A 19,905-nucleotide genomic window follows, 5' to 3' on the forward strand; every position below is an offset into this window, starting at 1 on the left:
TTTCTTTTCTTTTCTTTTCTTTTCTTTTCTTTTCTTTTCTTTTCTTTCTTTCTTTCTTTCTTTTCTTTCTTTCCTTTCTTTCTTTCTTTTCTTTCTTTCTTTCTTTCTTTCTTTCTTTCTTTCTTTCTTTCTTTCTTTCTTTCTTTCCTTCCTTCCTTCCTTCCTTCCTTCCTTCCTTCCTTCCCTTCCTTCCCTTCCTTCCCTTCCTTCCCTTCCTTTCCTTTCCTTCCTTTCCTTCCTTTCCTTCCTTTCCTTTCCTTCTTTTCCTTCCTTTCTTTTCTTTCTTTTCTTTCTTTTTTTTTTTTTTCCAGAACCAGTCACAGAAGAGCTCCAGACTTAGGCTAATATTAATCAGTTCACCCCAGGCGGTTATGGCATATTCTTCAGGAGTATTACAGGCAGAACTGTTTCAACAAGAGACTTTCCTAGCAGAAGGCTAAGAAAAAACTCAGCAAGGAAAATGGTAGATGGAAAATGTCAGGAGGGAGATTGGGTTTCTATTTTGAGGATAGTAAAACAATTATGTTTTAATGCATTCAAGCTCAGACTGATTCATAGCCAATGACCATGCAAGTTCAAGCCAGAAGTTGCACACTTCCATTGAGATGCGGTGAATTCAGACTCTGCCTATCAGGGTCAGAGGATGGAAAGTAGGGGCTTGATCTCTGGAAACTTCAATTTCCTCATCTAGGCTGTTAGGCCAGATGGTCTCCAAGCCCCCTTAAGTTGATTGTGCTATGGTCCAGCCAGAGGTCATGAGCCCTGGGACAGCCTCCTCTAGAAAGAGATTAGATCTCAGTAACTGTGCCATGGTGCCAGACTTCTGGCTTTGGACTGGTACATAAGTCCTTAGACTTTAGGTTCCTGGACCTTGCAAAGTGGTTCCTGGGATTGTTGTTTGGCTGCCTAATATCCAAACACCCTTCCTACTGGGGGACAACCCCAAGTTAGGTGGAGGACAGGGCCCAGCCACCTTCCACAGAGGCTCCTGGGCAGCCAGGACATGGGTGTGTGCCTAGGCCTAGCCAAGCAGAGCTGTAGACATAAAGACACAGGGAGAGGTAGAACTTTCCAGGCTGGCTTCAGGAGTAGAGGTGAGCCTGGAGCAATATCATCCAGCACCCCAGGGCATGGTTCTAGCAAGACTGTTCAGGGACCATCGTCCGGCTATGTTCTTGCTGTGTATTCTCTCTTTGTCCCCACCTGCTCTTGGAGTCTGTTTCCTATCTTCCTGAAGGTTCTCATTATAGCTCTCTTTGGTGTCCATGACTTCCTCCTGTTTGCTACAAAGAAGTCTGACTCCCTGATGTTTGTCAAGGGCATGTCTGTATAAGCTCTGGAAAGCTAGAGATGAGGGCCTCAGTGAAAAGGTGACCAGATGGGTGCTGTTGGGGAAGGCAGCGTGGGGAGACATCCGGAGTGGCATTGTCAGGTTGCCTGACAGCTTGGGAGGTTCTTCACAAGGAGCCATGCTACTCAGTAGATTGTCCACGCTCCATGTCTGACCATTGGCCTCTTTTCTTCCAACCCCCCTCCCCTCTGTTCATAAACCATTTCTGATGCCCTTGGGCATGCAAGTAAATGCTATTTTTAAAATCAACTTTATCTAAGCTCCTTATGGGTTATCTCTGCTCCCACAGAGGTACAGGAAACTGGCAGCACGTAATTACACCCAACTTGATAGGAGGCAGCCTGGGGAGTTAAGACAGATGGGACAGCTCTGTTCTTGGCCTGCCTCTCTTGGGGGGTTTCAATGCTTATCTCTTAAGTCACTGAGATTTTTGTTAGAGTTTCCCCCACAGTATAGAGAGAGCCTGACATCACAGTGCTGGAGTAGGATGGATTTCTCTCTTTCTTTTTTTAAAAAATCATGCTTATTCAGGCCCTGGGAATATAGTTCCTGGCATTTAAGACAAGGTGCCTGTTATACTCTGTATAAGGCCATTTCCTCTGCAATTAGAGACTTTTGGCTGAAAAAAGGTCTTTTCTGAGAAACCATAAGCCTGTATTCTGGTATTTTAACATTTCATCCCTCATCCTCCCCTCACTCCTCACTAGGGTTCTTAATGTCCTAGAAATTGAACATTACCACAAAGCAATCCCCCAAACTGATGCTTCCACTTTGCCAGCTTAAGAAAATGAAGTTAAAAACACACAGAGAGACCCCAAAAACCTTTTGTAGAGCTTTAGACCTAATATATGTGAAGGGCTGTTTCCAGAAGGAATAATAACTAGAAGGCACAAATAAAGCACTGAAATAAAAATCCCCCTTTGAATTATGTATAAGCAAAGTAAATTAGTAAAATCCAAATGCACTTTAAGAATAGAGATTTGCCATTTGCTGGGACTGGGATTTATTTCATTACTGAAAAGGTAGGGGCAAAAACAGAAATAATAAAATTAGTTGTACTTCATGTCAATGGCAAATGTGCTTCACATTTTGATGGTCTTCTGTGGGTCCATAAGTATATATGGTCTGAGCCACGCCTGGGTTAAAATTGTCATTAAGAGGAGAGCTATTTTTTTTAAAGGGTTGATAATCTCTTGAAAAACATGAAGGTCTGATTTTTTTTTTCTTTCTTTTGTTTGTTCATTTGTTCATTTATTCATTCACTTGTTCATTATGAAGCCCCTTATCTGTGCTCAGTCCTGAGGGGGTATATTAACACAATAACACAGCTCCTATTCTTGTGGGGGCGGTGGGGGGGGGGGCTTCACAGTCTCCTTCAGTATTTAACAATGAACTTCCTGTCAAAGTATTCCTTATTAGATGGTTCTAGAAGCTGTTTAACCAGTGACTCTCTTTCCATTTCAAAGGAGAGACACCACTTCCTCTTTGGGCTGATCTGAGATGAATCACGGAGAGCAGTGAGTGATTTGAACTGGGGTTTCAAGGATAAGCAGGATTTTGATAGATGGAAACGGGCAGGACAATGGCACTTGCGGGGGAGGTGTCGCTACTGGGGATAAAATGTATCTGGGAGGGCGCCTGGGTGGCTCAGTCGGTTAAGCAACTGGCTTCGGCTCAGGTCATGATCTTGGGAGTCCCGGGATCGAGTCCCGCTTCGGGCTCCCTGCTCAGCGGGGAGTCTGCTTCTCCCTCTGATCCTCCCCCTCTCGTGCTCTCTGTCTCCCATTCTCTCTCTCAGATAAATAAATAAAAAATCTTTAAAAAAAAAAATGTATCTGGGAGACTAGTAATAGTCATTCAGAAAGAGAATCCCTTGGAGTAAGTTGAGAAGAGTGATTTAGAGCGCCTAGTGGAGGCCTTTGAATGGAGAGCAGAGCTTTTGTTCTGGGCAGAGTTTTGGGCAGGGAAGCTCTAGTTTCTTCTCTGTCCTTGACCCTTCCTAAAGGAATTGCTCCTCTGCTTTTCATTTAATGGGCCTGGTTAAAAAACTGGGAAAAAAACCCAAGAAGGCTTGCTGTTGGGTTCTCTCCCTTCCACTTTCCCAGCTATTGAGGAATTCTAGCAACTTTGGGCCTTAGGAGTCTGGGAAGCCGGGAGTCCCTGAGGGGAGGCTGTGTGGTTGAGGTCTGACCACACGGCAACATAGGGCTGCTCATCAGTGCGGGTCAGCTGTCAGAGAGAAGCCATGGTGCAGAAAGGAACATGAGCCAGGGGCTGAAGTTGCTCCCGACCTTTCTATAAAATGAGAGCATGGGACTTGCTCATTCCTAAGATGACTTCTTGTCATGCTTCAGTCTACCCTGCATTTGTCATTTTGATGGGGAGCCCCTGTCTCCGTTGGCACAAGTTTTATGGGTCTACAGGCTATGGTTTTCTGAGCTCCCTTGCAAATATTAAAAAAATTACATTTCCTTTTTTTTGTTTCTTTGGATTGCTTAAACTTTTAAAGTTTGAGCAGTTTTTTAAATAGTAAGATTTAAAGCCTCAAGTCATCTTAGAGGCTGTAATTCTCCTGCGATTTCAGCTCCCAAGCTGTTCGTGACTTTGATCAAGTCTCCTATTGTGATGGATGATTAAAGGCATGTGAACTGGGGAAGAGCAGCCTGCGAGTGACATTTGAAGGGCTCGATTAGTCTTCTGTGTAGATCAGGTAAGGTCACGCACAGGGTATTGTTAAAACTCTACATTCTGGTAGTTTGTCTCTGAGTACAGGTACTCTAACATTCAGAGATTTTTGCTGCCCTTTGAAAACTGTCAAACTCATAATCTCATGCAGATAAAACTAGTAATAGTTGTACCAGCCAACTTGCACTGTGTGCACTATGCTAACCCATCTACAGGCATTAGCTCATGTTGTCATCAAAAGACTCCCTGTATAATGAGCCCACTGCCCCCGTGGAAACTACAGTTACGGGAGGTTGCATTTGTGCTCACTCTAGGCCCATCACAGGTGAGGGGCAGAGCCTGGTTAGGAGCTCTGGGGTTGCTCTTAACCCTTACACAATCCTGCCTTCCTCAGAAAAGTGTGGGACTTCCCCCTTCCTACTTTGTGTGTGAGGGTTAAACTTTCCTGAACCAAGCCTGTAGAAAAAGAGGTTGGGCCTGCCTGCGATTGCTCAGTAAAGGAAGGATCTGGGCAGGGAGATGAGGGAGGGAAGATGATGGGAGAGAAAAAGCTATTCTTTTTCTATTCTGATTGCATATTATGAAATTTAAACAACTGTTTGTTTTCTCTAAAAAATTTTCTCTTATTTAAAACTATAAAGAAGAAAATAAAAATTATCTTTTATGTCCTAATCAGGAAGAAACCCTATAAAATTTGTGTATTTTCTTTTTTTTTTTTTTTTAAAGATTTTATTTATTTGACAGAGACACAGCGAGAGAGGGAACACAAGCAGGGAGAGTGGGAGAGGGAGAAGCAGGCTTCCCGTGGACCAGGGAGCCCGATGCGGGGCTCAATCCCAGGACCCTGAGATCATGACCTGAGCTGAAGGCAGATGCTTAACAACAGAGCCACCCAGGCGCCCCATTTTTATGTATTTTCTATCTTATTTCTATGTGTGTGTGTACACTAAAGTGGGATTATATATATATTTGTTATAGTACACATTTATTACTGAAATCACTTTTTTTTTCTACAGACCTAGAGAGGTTGCACACTTGGCAAACCAAATCAGAATACAGAGTATTTTTGTTAAGTAGTTATATATGGCATATTTGACTTTTCATTTTTTCTTGTACTTCAGAAAAAAATCGTATCTCTTGCCAAGTCTTCATGATTCATCCCCTGCCGTATCTCTTGCATTCTCTGTATGCCCAATGCCATTTCCATATACAACCCTTATTACCTTTCTCCCCTTCCTTTCCTCCAAAACTATTCTCATCAAGGTCGCCAAAGTCCTGCCCAATTAATAAGCCAGTCCAATTTATATCTCTTTTGTTGCTTGTGCTTTTGTTATTATATTTAAGAAACCATTGCCTAATCCAAGGTTACAAAGATTTGTGCCAAAGTTCTTTTTAAAGAGTTTTATAGTTTTAGTTCTTATATTTAGGTCTTGATCCATTTTTAGTTCATTTTAATGTATAGTTGTAAGGTAGGGGTCCAACCTCGTCCTTTTGCATGAGGACCAGTTGTTTCAGTACCATTTGCTGAAAACACTATTCTTTTCCTATTGAATTGCCCTGGCACCCTTGTCAAAAATCAATTGGCTGTAACTGGGTGGGTCTCTTTCTGGACTCCCAATTCTATTCCATTTATCTATATGTCTACCATTATTCCAGTACTACACTGTCTTAATTACTGTAACTTTGCAGTAATTTTTGAAATTGGGAAGTGTGAGTCTTCTTTCTGTTTTTCGAGATAGTTTTGGCTCTTCTGGGTCCCTTGAATTGCCATATAAATTTAGGATCACCTTGTCAATTTCTGCAAAGAAGCCAACTGAGATTTTGATAAAAATTTTGTTGAAAAAATAGATCAGGGGCGCCTGGGTGGCTCCGTTGTTAAGCGTCTGCCTTCGGCTCAGGTCATGATCCCAGGGTCCTGGGATCGAGCTCTGCATCAGGCTCTCTGCTCCGCGGGAAGCCTGCTTCTCCCTCTCCCACTCCTCCTGCTTGTGTTTCCTCTCTCGCTGTGTCTCTCTCTCTCTGTCAAATAAATAAATAAAATCTTAAAAAAAAAAAAGAAAGAAAAAATAGATCAATTTGGGAAGTATTGCCATCTTAACAGTATTATATTTCTTTCCATTTATTTAGATCTTTTTAATTCCTTTCAATAATGTTTTGTAGTTTTCAGAGTATCAGTTTTGCACTTTCTGTTAAATTTAACCTAAATATTTTATTCTTTTTAAACAGTAAATGAAATTTTCTTATTTTTATTTTTATTTTATTACTACTGTAAATATACAATTGATTTTTATATATTGATCTTACATCTTATAACCTTGCTGAACTTGTTTACCAATTCCAATAGAATTTTAGTGGTGTCCTTAAGATTTCCTGTACACAAGGTCACGTCATCTGCAAATAGAGATAGTTTTATTTCTTCTTTTCCAATTTGGATGTCTTTTCTTTCTTTTTTTTGCCTAATTGCTCTGGCTACAACTCCTAGTACAGTGTTGGCATCAAAAAACAGAGTTCTTGGGGCGCCTGGGTGGCTCAGTCAGTTAAGCGTCTGCCTTCGGCTCAGGTCATGATCCCATAGTCCTGGGACTGAGCCCCGCATCGGGCTCCCTGCTCAACCGGAAGTCTACTTCTCCCTCCCCCACTCCCCTTGCTTGTGTTCCCTCTCTCACTGTCTCTCTCTCTGTCAAATAAATAAAAAAATCTTAAAAAAAAGAGTCGATGCTTAACTGACTAAGCCACCCAGGCAACCCCTTATTTATTTATTTTATTTTTTATAATTGCCAGTTTTGATAAAACTCCCCTTCATGGTAACCTATCAGAATATTTAGAGGGTTTAAAGTAAGAAAAACAGGGGCACCTGGGTGGCTCAGTCGGTTAAGCGTCTGCCTTCAGCTCAGGTCATGATCCCAGGGTCCTTGGATCAAGCCCCATATCAGGCTCCCTGCTCGGCGGGAAGCCTGCTTCTCTCTTTCCCACTCCCCCTGCTTGTGTTCCCTCTCTCCCTGCGTCTCTCTCTGTCAAATAAATAAATAAAAATCTTAAAAAGAAAAAAAAAGAAAAAAAAAACCCAGACTTCTTGTTTTGTACTGGGTCTTAGGTGGAAAGCATTCAGTTTTTCACCATTAATATGATGCTAGTTGTGGTTTTATTCGTAGATACCCTTTATTAGATTGAGGGTGTTTCCTTACATTCCTAGTTTATTGATTTTTCTTAAATGTAGTCTGTTTTATTTAATCATGAGTAGTGTTGAATTTTGTCATATGTTTTCTCTGTGTCTATTGAGTTGATTGTGTGTTTTCTCCTCCTTTATTCTATTGATATGGTATGTTACACTAATTGATGTTTTTCAGATGTTAAAGTAGTCTTGTATTTTTGGGATAAATCCCAGTCATGATGTATACTTTTTATATATTGCTGGATTCTGTTTGCTAGTATTTTGTTGAGTTTTGCATCTATCTATCTATCTATCTATCTATCTATCTATCTATCTATAAGACAAATTGATTTATAGTTTTCTTTTGATTTTTTTTGTCTGGTATGGTATCAGGTGCATAGAATAAGATGAGAATTGTTTCCTCTTCTATTTTTTGGAAGAGTTTGTGAAGAATTGGTAGTAATTATTCTTTAAATGTTTGGTAGAAGTCACCAATGAAGCCATCTAGATCAGGACTTTCTTTGTAGGTAGTTTTCAAATTTCTAATTTAATCCCTACTTAGTCTAGTTCTATTCAGATTTTCTATTTCTTTTTGAGTCAATTTCAGTAGTGTCTTTCTAGAAATTTGTCCATTTCATCTAAGTTGTTTATAGCATTCTTTTTTTTTTTATTCTTATGTTAATCCCCATACATTACATCATTAGTTTTAGATGAAGTGTTCCATGATTCATTGTTTGTGCACAACGCCCAGTGCTCCATGCAGAATGTGCCCTCCTCAATACCCACCACCAGGCCAACCCATCCTCCCACCCCCCTCCCCTCTAGAACCCTGTTTGTTTTTCAGAGTCCATCGTCTCTCATGGTTCGTCCACCCCTCCGATTTCCCCCGCCTCATTCTTCCCCTCCTGTATAGCATTCTTTTATAGTCCTTCTTATTTCATTCTTATTTTAGTAATTGGAGTTTTCTCTCTTTTTGCTAGTTAAAAGTCTGTCAGTTATGTTGATCTTATCAAAGAACCAAGTTTTAGTTTTATTGATGTCCTCTATGGAATGTCTCTTCTCTCTTCCATTAATTTCTGCTCTAATCCTTATTGTTTCCGTCTTTCTGCTTGCTTTGGGTTTCATTTCTCAGCAAATATATATATATTTTTAAAGATTTTATTTATTTATTTATTTGACACAGAGAGAGAGACAGAGAGCATGAGAGGGGGGAGGGTCAGAGGGAGAAGCAGGCTCCTCGCTGAGCAGGGAGCCCCATGCGGGACTCGATCCAGGGACTCCAGGATCATGACCTGAGCCGAAGGCAGTCGCTTAACCAACTGAGCCACCCAGGCGCCCCTCTCAGTAAATATTTGTTAAATTATAAAATAAATGATAAATATGTTTATGTGTCCACTAACAAAATTATACCGGAAGAGCTGAGAAATGATGCCCTAAATAATAATCAGGTGTACACTACAGAATAACCAGATTCACTGATAATCCTCAGATCTTCCTGATCCTGCCTTACAGGGTGACTTCACTGAGAAATCAGCAGATGCTGCACGTAGGAGAACTAGGATCACTGTAGGGTTTGATGCCACGCGCAGTTTGCTCTGACTCATCTTTTCAGTGAGGTTCCTTGGTTTCTTCAAATAGAGAGGCCAAACTAACGCACCAAACTGAGGTTTGAGGAGAACAGGGCTCAAGTCATGGCGGTTATGTAATAGTCTAACTAGACATGTGGCCGAACTAGGAACTCTGTTTTTTCAGAACCAAAAGGGAAACTCACTTGTGAAGATGCAGTGGGCAATGTTCACGTTTAAAAATCAGGAAGTTTTGGGGCGCCTGGGTGGCTCAGTCGTTAAGCGTCTGCCTTCGGCTCAGGTCATGATCCCAGGGTCCTGGGATCGAGCCCCGCATCGGGCTCCCTGCTCCGCAGAGAAGCCTGCTTCTCCCTCTCCCACTCCCTCTGCTTGTGTTCCCTCTCTCGCTGTGTCTCTCTGTCAAATAAATAAATAAAATCTTAAAAAAAAAAAAAAAAAAAATCAGGAAGCTTCTCATCCAGTGCCACTCGAGATCGCCTAGGGTCTCTAACGCTCTGGGCTTAGATGCTATGACCCTAATCAGTGACCACGTCCTTAAGGGGAATGGCAACAGAGAGGATCTGGAGATGGGCCTTGTGTATGCCAGTCCTGCGGCTTGACCCTCCTGTGGGCTTTTAGTTTGGCGAGACTATGTGTTTGCTAATTGGACACTTTGAAGTGGACTTTCTGATATTTGGAGCTGAAAACAATCTAACGACAGGCTTCCTGCTAATTCTGTCTTTAGTTCTCCCTTAAGTCCCTGGAGGTCTGTGTCTGCAGAGACGAGATCAATGTCCAGGCTCCAAAGGCTTCACTTTGTCTCTCCTCTCAACCCTCCTGGTTAGCAGAGGTGACATTTCCGGCTCTACATCTGAAGGATTATCTTCTCAGCCAGCCAACGGTACGCAAGTTCTCAAACTAGAATGGGTAAGGACCACCAGGGTCGTGAGGGGGAAGCTGCTTCTTAAGCAGGCTATATGATTATGTGTGTCTTGGGTGGGGCACAGGAATCTGCATGTTAAAGAAGTTTCCAGTTAATTATGGTGCGAGGTATGTGAAGAGCACATTTTGAAAACATCCCTCCCTACTCGGACCATCTTCTTCACTGCTTGCTGTCTACTAACCTTACCAGATCAACTTCCTTCCCACTTCTGGCCCTCATTCAGGGCTTCGTTATTGCTGATTCTCTTTCTAAACTTTTTCCTAGGGTAAAAACATTTCTCCACTGGGGCTCTCTCAGAGTTTACAGGAGATATCCATATGTAGCATCCGTTTCTGCAACACTGATTCACTGCTCTGCGTGTGGCATTGTGGTAGATTCTGTCATTCATTTATTCATTCCTTCATTCATTCTTTCAGTTACAAATATTTATTAAGTGCCGACCACACTGTAGCCACTGTAGTTCTAGACATTGGGGGATCCTAAAGAGGACAAGATGGAATTTCTAGATACCAAGTTGAATAAGACAGTGCACTTTTCTCAAGGGAGCGTAGGTCTGATGTTTTCCAACAACTACAGTAAGGAGGAGAGGTAATTAATCCTGACATAGTAATATATGCAATGTAATAGAGAATATTGTCTTAAATATGGCTCTCTTTTTTCCCTAGTGCCTTCAAAATACTTTATGATCTGTTATTTTATTTTCAGGATGTTGATAGAAGGGAACCTGCAGTGCCCTTTATTATTGCCTCCATTTTATAGAATTAGGCGAATTTGAAGAAATAAGCTCTAGCTCAAGCATGTAGGAGCAACCTTCCAGACCACGTAATAGAACAGGGCTGCCAAAGAGCTACTGTCTTGACCATGACCAGGAGGTTGCTGCACGCCTCTGGCTCCAGGCACCCCTCACTTCTGCCTATCCCTCTACCCACACAACTTGGAGCATTAGTCTCTTCATCTAGAAACTGTGAGTAGCATCTACCTCCAGGTCACATTGAATACCTTTCACAGCTGCTCTGGCATAGACATGGATCAATGAGAGGATGTAGATTATAAATCACTCATTAGGACTTACGGGTGCCAACCAGCTGAATATCGAACCTCTTGGCAGTGTTACAAGTATTAAATGCTCTTGGCGCGGTAATGCTAAGAGGTGAGGATTATTCTAATGGCCCTGGGTGCCTAGCGGATGAGTGGTTTGGCTGAGAATGCACAAGGTGCTGGCGGTCAGATTGAGGTGAGAATTCTGTGAACACCCCCAGGAGTTCTCGCAGATCTGGAGAAGAAACCAGGATGGTGGGGATGAGAGGTTAGTATCCTAGTCTCCAGCTCTGAACGTTGAGGCACCTGGGCCATCCGTCTGAGCACAACACCCGCACACAAGGAAGGGGGCTGGCAGGGGGTTGAGTGGGCAGTCACGGGGGAGGCTGCTTCATTTCTCAATTGTTGTTCTAGTGAAACAGGCGGATACCTTTAAGTGTGAGAGGTGATAAGTAAGGAGAGTAACTGGGAGCATTAGGCCTTGGGGTGCCCTCTGCATGAGAATGATGGGCACTAAACCTGTCTGAGGGAAAGGTGTAGACAGGATTAAACACACTAGATGCTGGAGTCCAGAGCCTTGAAAGTTTAATGAGGACAGTTAGTGAAGCAATACTCTGTGATTAATCACATCAAAAGCATCACTTAAATCAAGTAGCATCATGGTGGACAATGACCATTTAATTTAGCTACAGAAAGGTCATTTGGAACTCTTAATAGTGCACTGTCAGTAGGACTTGGCTTCTGTATCCAGACAGATAAAGGTCCATTATGTCCCTGGAGTGGAGGACTTAAGATCTGAGCCAACTCGACAGGTGATGCACCTGAATACACAAGAAAAGGCACAAGGAGTTATATCAAAGTGAAGCAGAGTAACTGAGGGTTTTTTTTTTTTCCTTTTTCCTTTTTAATTTTTTTTAAGAACTTCTCACTTGAGGCCCTAGAAAAGGGATATTAAGAAAGGCAATAACGGAATACAAGGCTATAAGAGGGAATACTGCTGTTGTGTTTTGTGGGCAAATGAACATGTTATATAAACAGCAAGTTATGAGGGCTCTGCACAAAGAGCAGAATTTAATATTATCAGAAAATAAAGCTTACAACTGAATGTATCTGATGCATATTTAATGAGGAGCATAATCAAGGGATATTCGAGCTGTAAAGGATCTGGCCGATTGTCTGGTTCAACCTCCTCATTTGCACAGACCACGACGATAACTGCAGAGATGACCCGTGTCCCGAGTTTACACAGTCACAAGGGGTGTGGCAGGGATGAGCACTCAGGCCACTCGACTCTGTCCAGGCCCATCCATTTCATGTCGTTGGGCTGCAGGAATCCTAGCTGTAAACAGACACTTCCTGTCACTGCAACCAAAGACTTGGGGGAGGCAGCTGGGAGAGGGAGAATCCAATTGAGCCAGAGTTGCATGGGCGATCCTGACAGGCTATGGATTTAGAACCCAAGGGGCAGAGCCTCTATCTTCTCTGAGAAGGGGTGTCTAGAGCTTGGGCACCCTGCCTGCCCACTCATTGCTCCCACTCGCCCACTCACCTGCCAGGAGGCTACTGCGCTTGCAAACAGCCTGGCTTGAGGGGGCAGAGAGGCAGGTGCACACGAGTCAAGGGAAGGAATCCTCTTTCATATGCCACAAATCAGTCCCTTCCTTCTGGTGACTATCCTCAATGTCACCATTTAAATTCACAGCTCCTTTTCCTCATCTTTCTGACCTTTTTTGGGATGGATTGCTTTTCTTTGTTCACTTGTTTGCTTTTCTTATTCCATTTCCCCCTATTTACGGGTTGGGAAGCTATACCCTCTATTTCTATTTTTTTTACTGTTAGTCCTCAAAATCTTAATGTGTGTAGTTAACTGATCAAACTACTATTTAATCATATCGTAATTCCTTTCCTGTCAAGTCAACATAAGAACATGTGACCTCTTTCACTCAGATCCCCCTGTCCTTACTTCCAAGTTAGTGTTTATTTTGCTTCCACGTTTACGAATTTCTTTACTCCTTGTCCTTTCTCAGACCTGCCTTTTTTTCTGAAGTATAACCCTTCCTTGAATGCCGGTCCTGTTGGTGGTAAACTCTCTCAGTTTGGTTATTTCACCTACCTTCCCGAAAGACATTTTGCTGGATGCATGATTCTGGGTTGATAGTTATTTTCTCTCAGGAGAGATTTTCCCACCCTTCTGTGGCTTCCAGTGTAGCTGTCGGCTAATGGGCTAGTGGTCTAATTGCCATGTCTTGTAACCAAGTTGTCTGTCTTCTCTGCCGGCTTTGGGGATCGTCTCTGTCTTTCTTGTGTCATAGATTACTACAACATGCTCAGGTGGGCATTTCTTTTTATTTATCTATGTGCTTCTTCTGTGTGTATTAATGTCCCGTGAATTTTTAAAACTCTCAACTGCTATGTCTTTACACCTCCTCGACTCTTTCCTATCAAATTAGACAGTTGTTAAACCTGCTCATTCTATCTTTCCTCCCTTTTCACTTTCAGATTTTTCTGTGACTCTGTGTGCTTCATTTTGGATAATTTCTTTGGATCTGTCTTCCCGTTTTGCTGCTGCTTTTTTCAGTATATCTAATCTTCGGTTTAACCCACTCTTGTTTTTAGTTTTCTTTTTTTAAAGGTTTTATTAAATTATTTGAGAGAGAGAGCGAGAGCACTCGAGAGCATGAGTGGCGAGAGGGGCACAGGGAGAGAGACAAGCAGACTCCCCGCTGAGCAGGGAGCCCGATGCGGGGCTCGATCCCAGGACCCTGGAATCATGACCCGAACTGAAGTCAGACGCTTTACTGACTGAGCCATCCAGGCATCCCTTGTTTTTATTTTTAATATTTTTCTTTTCTAAACATTTCTTAGGAATCACTTTCAAATCTTCCTGGTTTTCTGTTTCTCGATCCTTTTCTGATTCCATCTTTTCCTTTAAACATTTCATGTGTTGTGATTTTGTTCCCAGTAGCTCTGATACCTGAGGTTCTTCGGGGTGCAAATCTTTTGTGTAGTGTTACTCCTAACTCCTACCCATGTTGATTTATTTCCTTCTGTATTTAGTAATTTTTACCCCAGGGATCCTGTTTGATTGAACTGAATTTGTTCTTGCAGAGAATTATACATGGTGCTACCAACCTGGTACCACTTTATTTTATTTTATTTTTTTAACTTTTACAGACCCTAAGTAGAGGGAGAGTGAATAAGGAAAGAGAAGAGACCAGTCTTCTGGGAACACATGAGCACATTTGGGCGGGTCCCTCCTGTGCTGTAAGAGTTCATGCTCTATGCATTCAACCATGTAAGCAGCAATACCCTCACAGGTTATTGATGCTTGGGGAGGAAGAGTAGGACAGAAAAACAAAAAACGAAGTCTGGAGCTCTTAGATGTTGCATTGGTTTTGTTTTTCAGAGGGGTGGGGCGTACTGTGAGCTGCCACATAGCTCAGGGGAGCGGGTTTGCAGTGAGAGGGGTAGTAGACACCAGGTAATCCAGTTTTCTTTGAGCACTTCTGCACACTCTTGCTGGGTTCAGGGGGTGGTGATGAGACCCTCCGTGGGAGGTGTTTGCAGCAGGTGGAGTGGATGTGAAAGAGGCCTGAAAGGAAGGGCATCTGTGCAAGATCTGAGGGCTTTGGAGTAATTGTGCCTGTCAGGGGGAGCCACAGGTTGTTCTAGAGGAGAGCAGGGTCACAGACAGAGTGGCATGAGCTGGGGGAAGGAGTGCTACACGCGATTAGTAAGAAAGTAATCATTATGAAAAGAAGAAAGTTAGGCCAAATGAAAATACTAAGTTCTGCCTAGAGGGAGTGCTGATTTCATCCTTTGCTTTCAGCTCCTCCAGGAAGCCTTCCAGGATAGCGCCCCTTTCTCCCAGGTCCCAGGCAGCCTTGGCTCGGCTTGTCCCTGGCTCTTGGGTCTTGCTCTGGGTGAGGGGGCAGGCCCAGGAGGCATGGCGCCAGCAGTGGGGCAAGGGTTCCTGCAGCCTCAGGAGGTGTCCACTGTGCAGGTTCCAGTTGGGAGGGGACTGGACACGGACAGGAACAGCTTGAGTGGGGAGAGAAGAGTGCAGAGTTAGCCCTGTGGCTGTCCCCAGCAGATCCTCTTGTTTTAATGTTTATCCTAAAGCATGATAGCATGGGTTAGGTAAATGTAATCTCCATCTCAGGGTGAAATAGGGCCTAAGGATGCAGATTCTGAGAAAATATTATTCACCATTTTTCTCCCTACAGTTTGGATGGAGAGAGTTCGAATTCTGGATAGGCTTCCTCTGCTGGGAGGTGAACTATTTTTCTGTCTTACCTTTCTCACAAGGTGTATTCCTCCTGAGGGTCCTGGCTCAGTACCAGAGTCTTAGGTTCACTCCCCCCCCTCCCCCGCCGCCCCCAACTCTGCATAGGCCAAATCTCTACAGTTCTCTGCGCAGGTAGAAGCATTAACCCACATAGGGAAAACGGTGCTTTTGCTCTGTTTGGTTTTGGTTTAGGGGTTATTTTTGTTTTTGTTTTCTATTTACTATTTACTGACCTGGTTTTAGCTCTCTGCTGATATTCGGCTCCTTGAACCTGAGTGATTTCCCATATTTTCATTTAACTCAACAATACTTAATTTTATATCTTTCCCAGTTTTATTGAGATATAATTGACATATAACATTGCATATGTTTAGGGTGTACAGCATAATGATTTGATATAAGTTTATATTACGGAATGATTGCTAAGTTTAACATCCATCACCTCACGTAGTTACAAAGATTTTTTTTCTTTGTGATGAGAACTTTTAAGATTTACTCTTAGCAACTTTAAAATATATAAAACGGTATTGTTAACTATAGTCACCAAGCTGTACATCACATCCCCAGAACTTATTTATTTTATAACTGGAAATTTGTACCTTTTGACCACCTTCACCCAATTCCAACTCCCCTACTCACCAGCGCTGCCCCCCCCGCCTTGCCTTTTGGCAACCAGCAATCCTGTCTCTGTTTCTATGAATTGGGTTTCTTTCTTTCTTTCTTTTTTTTTTTTTTTAAAGATTTTATTTATTTATTTGACAGAGAGAGACACAGCGAGAGAGGGAACACAAGCAGGGGGAGAGGGAGAAGCAGGTTTCCCGCTGAGCAGGGAGCCCAATGCAGGGCTCAATCCCAGGACCCTGGGATCATGACCCGAGCCGAAGGCAGACGCTTAACGGACTGAGCCACCCAGGCGCCCCAAGTTGGGTTTTTTTAGATTTCACATAGAGGTGAGATCATGCAGTATTTGTCTTTCTCTGCCTGACTTAATGCTTTCTAGGTCCATCCATGTTGTTGCAAATGGCAGGATTTCCTTCTTTTCTATGGCTGAATAATATTCCATTACAAATATATATATACACACACATACCACATTTTCTTTATCCATTCATCAATAGACACTTAGATTGTTTTCATGTCTTGGCTATTATAAATATTTCGGCAATACTTTAACAAGTATGTTTGTTATCATTAATCCAAGATCTAGTATTCTCACAGGGGGATTTTATAATAGCAATCCATAATCCTACCATAAAAGGAACCCCTACAAGTGTGTTGATCTATTCATTTTTCATGCCCACCTAGTTCCAAAATTATTTTATCTGGCTTACAGACGTGGTATGTTGGAGTCTTCTTGTGTTGGCTTATGAGAAATTTATTGTTAAATTTCTAGGGATCTTGCCAGTTGTTTGTTAAAAAGCCATTAATAAAAATTAAAATCCAGAAATTTACAATTAAATAATTATATTAAAAATAAAAGTAATAAATACTCAAATTCATCACCTTCTAATTCTGTCTCACCATTTCTTATATTGTTGAGGTTATTTATGTCCGTTGTACCTGCATGATGAAAATGCTACAGAATGGTGTCCCTAATGCACATCTCTTCCTTATTTATTTATTTATTTATTTATTTATTTATTTATTTGTCAGAGAGAGAGAGAGAGCGCACAAGCAGGGGGAGCGGCAGGCAGAGGGAGAAGCAGGCTCCCCACTGAGCAGGGAACCCGATGTGGGACTCAAATCCCAGGACCCTGGGATCACGACCTGAGCTGAAGGCAAATGCTTAACCGACTGAGCCACTCAGGCATCTCTGCACATCTCTTCCTAAATCCACATTCAGCACCACCATGTTGGCACCTTGAAATTGACCATGGTGGGAGTATTTTTTTTTTTTTTAAGATTTTTTTTTTTTTTATTTTTTATTTGAGACAGAGAGAATGAGAGAGAGAGAGCACATGAGAGGTGGGAGGGTCAGAGGCAGAAGCAGGCTCCCCGCCGAGCAGGGAGCCCGATGCGGGACTCGATCCCGGGACTCCAGGATCATGGCCTGAGCCGAAGGCAGTCGCTTAACCAACTGAGCCACCCAGGCGCCCCCATGGTGGGAGTATTTACAACATGGGAATGGGAAAACACTATAAAGCAAGGTTTCATTTATTGCTTTATTGTCTACATTCGTAAAGGAGTGGATAGAATGATAACAGTACAGAGTAAACTTAAAGTGTGTTATGTCTATAGTCATATTCTGATTAGCACACACACAAAAAAATCTGAGCAAATATTCTTCCAATATTTGAAAACAAATAACCAGTTTAGCGAAAGGTCGCTCACATCAGGAGGAAAAAGTGAAGTTCTAACCCATAACACAGGTGTTTATTATTTTACTTTCATCTTCTTTGTTTAAGTAAATAAAAATATCAACCAACATTCATGTTTGAACTATTCTTGATCGATTGCAACCATAGGTTAGCTATGGATAAAGAGTTTGACAAAAATCACAAAGCATTCTATGAGAATCATTTGGCTGCATGAAATTTACAATGAAGAGTATTGTGTATTTTACTATGATTTGCTTATGGGTGAGACATCATTCATAGCAGCAAAATTTGTAATAAGTTTGTGTTTATATATGCATTTTTTTCTCCAGAGAACCAGTTCTGAAACATTCACCAGCACATGTCTGCTTACAGGGATATACAAATACAGTAAGGTAACCCAGATTTGCAGCAGATGAGAAAGAGAAAGAAACAGCAAGGAGAGGGACCTATTAGAGCTGGAAATGATGTTAACACAAAATTTCATATTACAGAGTATAGACAGAGGCCATGATTGGCCAGAGATTTGTCTTTAAGGTTCCTCGTGAATTTCGTATAAAGAAAAATTTGATAGTGTACTGAATTTTCAGTGTTCTGGTGAGAAATTGTGGAGTTTTTCCTATGCTAAGTCCAGAAGGAATTTTACACTGAGAGTTTGTATAGAACAATGTGTTTTTAGAAATGTCAATAATGTTCGTAGAGCAAACCCTCATTTAGAGGCATGGGGTATTTCCAGCAGAGTCCTCTTTAAAGGCTCAAAATTTGCCGAAGTGTATTTCTGGGTGAAATAATGCGAACTCTGGGTTTTGTTTTAAAATCCTTCACAAAACACACAAATCATCAAAGTGCATAACTGAAGCAAGAAGAGCAAAATATTGATAACATGTTGAAGCTGGGTGATGGGCAGTCAGAAGTTCATTATACTCTTGTGTCTAATTTGAGACAAAACTGAACCTGATTAATAATGTCCCTTATCGCTTTTATTTTACAACTCCTCCTCCTTTCTTCCCGACACACCTTTATCTCCTTCCCCCTACCAGCCCCCACGATATGCATATGGTAGAAAAATCGGGTCGGGTGCCTGGGTGGCTCAGTTGGTTAGGCGACTGCCTTCGGCTCAGGTCATGATCCTGGAGTCCCTGGATCGAGTCCCGCATCGGGCTCCCTGCTCGGCGGGGAGTCTGCTTCTCCCTCCGACCCTCCCCCCTTTCATGCTCTCTCTCTCTCAGTCTCTCTCTCTTAAATAAATAAATAAAATCTTTAAAAAAAAAAAAAAGAAAAATCGGGTCATTTGTTCCATAGATTTTCCTACATTCTGAATTTGGCTGTTGCCTTCTCACGGTGACAGAAAGTGTTGCCTTAGCGAAATCCATTAAATTTAGTATTATCCCACAGGAGTGAGAAACACGGCAGGAATGCTTTAATGGAAACAAAAGTGAAGGGAAAGGAGGCCATCTGACCCTAGGTAAAGAATCACAGCAAACAGGGCCGAACCCACAGGACAGGTAAGGGAGGGGAGCCAAATAGAAGCATTGCAGAGAACCTTCATTTACTCTCCATCTCTATGTGCTCTTCGCCTACTGGTACCTTCGCTTTCTCCCTGGCCCCTTAACCCTCAAGCAGAGTGGTGGGCGCAGGAACAGCAAGGGAGTAAGCTATCAGGCATTTTCCTCCTTCTGGCTGCCCTGCTGAGCTAATTAAGAAGGGATTTTAAAAATTTCTTTTGAACCACATGCTGAAACAAAAGAACAAATACATTTAAAATCAGATCAGTCTTGAAGGGGCAGCAAGCATCTTTATCATCCACCCATCCTGGGGATTCATTTCACATTCAAATAAATAGAAAGCTACTTGCAAAAGGGCAAATTAGACCCAGATTTTTACCTGCAGGTGGCATTTTATGCCATAACTTAATGGTACTTCATCAACATCGGCTTTTCTGGGCGCACTGATTAGTTCATGCTATATGAAAAGTGCTTTACCATAATTTTTCATTAGCTTCACGAGTTGTGCCATTTGGAACCATGTAAGATAGCTAATGTTTTAGTGACTTTGAAAACCACTTTACAGTCAGGAACTCAAGTACCAGAGGCCAGTGACTCAGGGACCGTTTAGACATCTGAGACATGCCCGTGATTAAAGATTAGTTGTAACAGTCATTTGGATTTTGTAGAGTCTCTGAAATGTAGGAACACTCATACAAACATGATGGTGAGCTTCCGCCATGTGGTATTCCTGTAGCTCAGCTGTAAGCAGAGGGTGGTCACGCTCAAGCCAGGCACACTCATTTGCAGCTTCCCAAGAAAATGCCAGCCCTGCCCCTCAAGCTCTCCTATCTGCTAAGACACATGGTTCTGCTTTCCAGGCAGCACATGGGATGCTCTTGCCATATTCACCCAGAAGAACAATGTCAAACCCAGCGCAATCCAAACCTGGGAGATGCTTGACAACACAGAGGATTGGTCTTCATGGAGAATTGCCCGGAGTGTTTCTCTAGGACCTGTCAGTGGGTTTTATCCAGTTTTTAAAAAATGGACTACAACAGAATGAAGTGGAATGGGAAACTCTC

Source organism: Mirounga leonina, unplaced genomic scaffold (assembly GCF_011800145.1).
Source record: "Mirounga leonina isolate KUSES-001 unplaced genomic scaffold, KU_Mleo_1.0 Mir_174, whole genome shotgun sequence".
Classification (NCBI taxonomy): domain Eukaryota; kingdom Metazoa; phylum Chordata; class Mammalia; order Carnivora; family Phocidae; genus Mirounga; species Mirounga leonina.